This window comes from Plectropomus leopardus, chromosome 18 (genome assembly GCF_026936395.1).
Source record: "Plectropomus leopardus strain MGB_pleo_1.0 chromosome 18, ASM2693639v1, whole genome shotgun sequence".
Lineage (NCBI taxonomy): Eukaryota > Metazoa > Chordata > Actinopteri > Perciformes > Serranidae > Plectropomus > Plectropomus leopardus.
The window spans coordinates 12,542,157-12,548,156 of record NC_142193.1 but is presented as its reverse complement, the minus strand read 5'-3'; positions in this window follow the sequence as shown (position 1 = coordinate 12,548,156).

Below are 6,000 nucleotides of genomic sequence, written 5' to 3'. Positions count from 1 at the left end.
TTATCTTATTCATGGTCGGAGTCTTCGGTCTTTTTGGTAGTCAGTTGAAGGTCAGGGGCCTGCGGGGAACTGGATTCCCGGTCAACAGGAGTCTGCTGGCATCTGCCTCCGCTGTCTCCTATGGCTGCATCACCGACAATCCTCCAGTCATTCTGTGGGTCAGGCAGCTCCTCAGCAACCCCCTTCAGTTCATCTGGCTGCCATGGCCTGCACACAAACGCTTCTGGATCCCAGTGGCTCTGTGCTCAGTCCCCCATTGGTCATGGCTGGTGATTGGGAAAACTCAAAATCGCCATTTAGTGCATGCCCCCTTTGTCCCGTGGCTCCGCTACCAATGATCAAAAGATGCTGCCATTGGAGAAACAAACTTTTTGGGCAAAGCAAGGTTAGTCATTATCTCTCTGGAGATCAGATGGAGTGTGGAAAGGTCAGGGTACAATGAAGCTTCTTCCCCTTCAGAGTCTTTCTTAGGTTTTTCAGCTGCTGGGTGGTGTGCTTCTTGAGAAGGAGGGGCTTTTAATTTCCCCATTTCGTTCCCCTTGTTTGAAGTGACTCACTTGGATAGATATGCTCATACCTCAAATGGGCTTACCATTCACGCAAAATTCACAGTCACACTGATCTTCCCATACAAGTATGGTTGGATCTTATCAAGCACACACTACCTTTGAGCAGCTCATTCAGCCAGATGGTCTCGGCCACACTGGCACCACCACATCACCTCCTGGCTGGCTCGCCATGAGGAAGCCATGAGGAAACACACTTCTTTTCCTCATCCTCGAGAGCTTTGAATGTATTTAATTCATGAATTGTCTCAGCTTTCTTAGTCTCACAGCAACTCAGCCAGATCATATGACTGATCTGTCTCTAGGGTCTTTGATCAGTGCTTCGGATCACACACTGCAGTTGACATATGCACCTCTCCTCATTAATGTTATATTCAAAACAAAGGTGAAATGACATCAAAGGTGCTGGAAAACTATTACATGAGAGAGATATCAGAGAAGATTTGCAGTGTTCTCCTTTGTGTCAGACATTGTGTTGTTTCTTGTCTTTCTTTATACATCTTACCATTGCTGCAAAAACATCAAGATGCACAATGTCCAGCAATAAGCTTGGTTTGACAGCTATTTTTGTAATGATAATAAGTGATATGTCTTAAGGGCTGTTGCTCACATCACCAGTCCCTTCATCTATAAAAAGGAGAGACGGCCCTGAGGCTTTTACTTATACAATAAAGAGATTTGTAGTCTGTAGAAATGATTCATCGTCTTCAGTCTCTGCTGGATTAACACTGATGTGGTAGCAGATTCCTCTGGCCCAGCTTTGCGTCAGCAGGGGGATTCCTTGAGATCCAGCATCTGGGTGCTGCATTCTTGCTGTCCCTACACATTGCCATCGCAACGCTCACGAGACACAACAGCTCAATGGCCACAGTCGCAGACAGAGTCGCTTCCTGTCCCCCAGCTGGAGTGAGGGGTGTGAGAAACAAGCTCACTGAGTTCAGAGTTATGGCCAGAGAGGCGAATGGCAGCAAAGAAGCAAATAACCCCATCCCACAGTGACGATGGTCCCCTTCTCCAACAGACACTCCACTCAATAGACAAGGAGGAAAGACAAAGGAGCGATTCAGTGTCTGTTAACACAAGAGGCCCTGTCTATAATAAATACTAGGCTATGAATGAAGATAATGATGGGTAGGCTTTGTGACCTGAAACATGAAAATCCTTCCAGTTTCAAAGATATCCTCAGACAAATTGTTGGAATTGATCAGGAAGATTATGTTAAAACCTAACAGAAGGCGCTGACGCTTGTCTTTAGTTGTGGGGTTAAAGGGTTTCAAATTAGATGGGGGACTGTCCCATCAAAGTGGGGAAACGCCCTCAGTGTGGCCACAGACATTGATTCTGGAGGGCGGCTAACTCAATCTGAATTCCTGCCAAAGTGTTTTACGTTCCTATTCAGCCTGCGGAAAGAGCTGCAGACCCCTGGCAGCTGGACCCCCTCCAACTTTTTACATATTATTTAAAGACAAATGTATTTTACTTTTACACATTCTGTTGGAATATTATAATATATATACACTTAAAAATCCCTCACAGGGCTGTAAAACAGGGATTTAAAATAGTTGCGTGTGTTAAGAGCCAACCAAATGAATTCCTTCATGTGGAAAATTACATTGTTGGCGTTAAGTATGTTGAGAAATGTTTGTTTCATGGCGACTTTGGGTCACTGGTCTGATTTGTGATGTGATCAGCTGAAAAGCTGAGGGTGGTGATAAAGAGGGCAGTTTTTAACACAGAGGCCTGAGGGGACACATGAATAACTGGCTGTCGACGTGGGCTATAAGTCATAGATGTGGGGTCCTTGAGTGCTAAGCTGGTGGAAACACACACATATGAGTGCATACACTTAAGTCTAGGTACCTCCCTGGGAGGTTTTGTAAGGGTAAAAAATAACCAGAGTTTATGGAAATTATGTGAGGAAGCCGACCATGGGGGTCCTGAGGCAGCCTCTGGATTTACTGAGGCCGAAGAAGTATTTGTTTGTGTGAATGAGAACAAAAAACAGGAAAACAGTAGCAGACTCCTAGACAGATCTCTACAAAATGGTATGCATTACTTCCATTGTCCGAACCCTACTCACCAGTATTTCACCATTCTGACACAATGCAGAAGTCAAAAAAAAAAAAATTGTCCATTGCAAATATATTTAAACTGCGATGATATTTGGTTTGGCTATGTATGGTCTCCAGAGGTTGATTCTATATTTTGTTGACCCCCCCTAACCTTCTGCCTCCACTCTCAGGACTCAATTACACCTTCAGGTGGGTCAAAATCTTAGAGCTGGATTTTCATGAAAGTTGCTTTACATATTCTTAATAATTACAATATTATAATAATAATCTTATTTATAGAGAACAGGGTGATTCCAAATTATCTTTGTGACCAGCTACCTTACCCGTTAGTACTTCCATGAGGCTAATTTTTATACTTATGAACGAGAAATGCAAATTAATTTTCGACACATTCAGTTTCACCAGAGGTTAAACTATTTGTATTTTAGAAACTTGATGAGTGCCCATGAATCCTTTGGAATTTTATGACTAAATGGCATATCGCCCATCGCCTGTCTTTTATCATTATTATTAGCCTTTTGGCATAACTGTCCAACTCTTTGATAAGATGTTGTTAATACCACACATATCTGTCTATCAGCAACTGTAAACAGAAAAAACAACTAGTCTGGCTCTTCCACAAATAAAACAAAATTCACCTGCCACTTGAGGTATAACAATTATTTCATGTTCTGGTATGTGCTATGAGTGACTGTTTCTTGGTAACCAGTGGAGACTCCAGGAAGTTACTTGAGTTTTTTTGTCACCTCCAGACAAAGCCAGGCTAGCTGTTTCCAGTGTACGGAAGTTAAGCTAATCGGCTACTGGCTCTGATGGACAAATGTGAAAGTTCTTTTTATGTAACTCTCTGCCAAAAGGGCACAACTGCATTGCCCAGATGTTGAACTATTCTTTTTTTTCTTCACAGTACAAAAACAAAAGACTTATTATGGCATTATGTGGTGCACCTGCTCACAGTATGAATAAAAGCGTGGCCATGAAGTGAAACCGTTGCAGCAAAAAAAAAGGTTATCCCTTTTGTTTGACATTTGACCCAAACCTCCCCTCACCTCATTCCTCATGCAAGTCTCAAAGAGCAACACAGTGACAGAGCAAGCTGCCAGCTGATTACATGAATTCAAACACGAAAGGCAAACCGGCAAACACAAAGACCAAACACACACTTATATACACAAAACTCTATTTAGTAAAAGTAGTATCAATGCACAGTGGAGTGCTGGGATACAAACTGCTCCTTTTAGCTCCTTCCCCTCATTTTGCACCTCAGATGAGAGTTACAAGGATTAGCGGATAAAATCTTAACATGAAAATATGTCAAAATGCAGAGCTGTCATGCACAAATCAATGCAACGTAGCTTGCTAATTGGTTGGCTACCAAGACATCAGCATACTACCATTTTTTTTTTTTTTATTAAGGTTGTTTTAAGATCTCTCTGTGCTCCAAATCAGCTGATTCAAAAGATCAGCACATTATGAACTCCTGAGGCTGCTGGATAACAAGCTGATCATTTCTTTCAGATGTGCTGAAACAGGGAGTGATCCAAAAAAGTGGTACTCTGGGAGATATTTGGGAAACTCAGAGATACTGCATCAAAACAATATTAAATAGCCTAAATAATATGATGGTTATCTTATTTTTAAAATATTTGTTGACAATGAAAATAGGCCCAAATTTTTAGGTTTCTTTTATTGTGAGGCCATCTTGCAGGTAGTTTCTGTCTCTGAAAAACCTACATTTTGAGGACCGTGTAGCCCTCACACTTTACCCTTCCCTTGAATCCCAGCAAGTATCAGGACCCCATCAAAAAATATGAAAGTTTAAAACAGAAGGTAGGGGGTAAATGGTAGGGGCAAGGGGTGTATTGCAATTGAAATCTACTGTTCCTTGTGCATTTTTTACGTTACAAAATCGCGCATTTTGTACTTCTTATGAGGCCTGTTATGATTTTTTCACCTCATTTAAGGTTGAGACCTTCCCATAAACTGAAACCACAAAGCTCTCCCTGATGGCCTTTGGGTGGATATAAGGCCGAGGTTAGCCTCTTTACAGATCTACTTGGCTACGGTTTAAAGCAAACTCCTCCGCCCACACACTGAAGAGGGGAAAAAAACTAATATTTGAATAATATTATAATATATAATATTTGAAGACTTAAAACGGAGCCATTTGGATTCTTTTAATTTGAAAATAGCTTTCTAATGATTTACATTAAATATATTTTCTCAATTGTGAGCACATGGCCAGAGGATAGTAAAAGTTGGCATGGTGCTGATGGAAAGTGTGTGTGCAGCATGCTGCGCTGTCACCACGGCTACGCAAACAAACAGAAGCAAAGTAGCACGCTTCAGCAGGTAATCATTAGTAGCAAGCCGACCTTTGACCGCTGACATGCCTCAGATGACATATGGTCGCGTCTACCTGCTGTTACTGGAGTCACTGGGCTGTGTTACCCTGTGTGATGTAAATTCATTGAGCTACAGCTCCAATATGTTGTTTTGTGTAGTCTGTAGGTGCCATAGCGGAGGGTGCAGATTACAGTGCAAAACATGATTTTTCAAGTAGCAGGAGTACGGCTTGTGTTTATAATCAGCATTTTTTTCCCAGAGGTATCATGTGTGTGTCTTTCTTCTCCAATTGCTGTGTGGGTGAATATTTGCTTTCATGAAACAAACCCACTTTTCAAAGATAATCAGGAAATTCCCTTGGCAAGAGCCTGCCACAACAAACATCACTGAAATGTTTGTAAATGAGACGTTCATCTTGTGTGTTCAAGTGCTTGTGTGTCTGCTGTCTTCAGTCCTCTTTCAAATTGGCTTTGTTTCTCCACTTTTTTTCTCACTGGTGTTTTTGTCTGCTACACAAATGCTATTCTTTTTCTTAATACTCACCATCCCACCTCCTCATGCTCAGTTGCCAATTAAAATACATTTTTTCCATTTCTCTCCTGAGTCAGACATTCCAGTTTGATTTCCCTGCTCCCCCATTTCCTCAGTTTCCTTCTGTCATCCTTCTTCTACCCACTGGCATGTCTTCTTCTATTACCCTGCTTCACATTTGTGCCATTTACAGTATATTCTTCTGTCCTTTGATAGTTTGAGGCTTATCCAACCATCGCAGAGAGGAGTGAGAAGCCAAATTCAGCCCATTCGCAAGAAGAAAATGTTGACATTGCATGTTTCTGCAAACCATGGATGTGTTGCATTTGTATGTTTTATATCATATCAACATTTTTAATGTGGTGTAGTTATAATTGCGTGTATTTGTAATTATAGGAGAAAGGGATGGTGTATGGCTTGACACTTAGGCGAGACAGCTGCCAAGCTGCACAAGGGGTGTTGCGATATACCAGTATTGACAATAA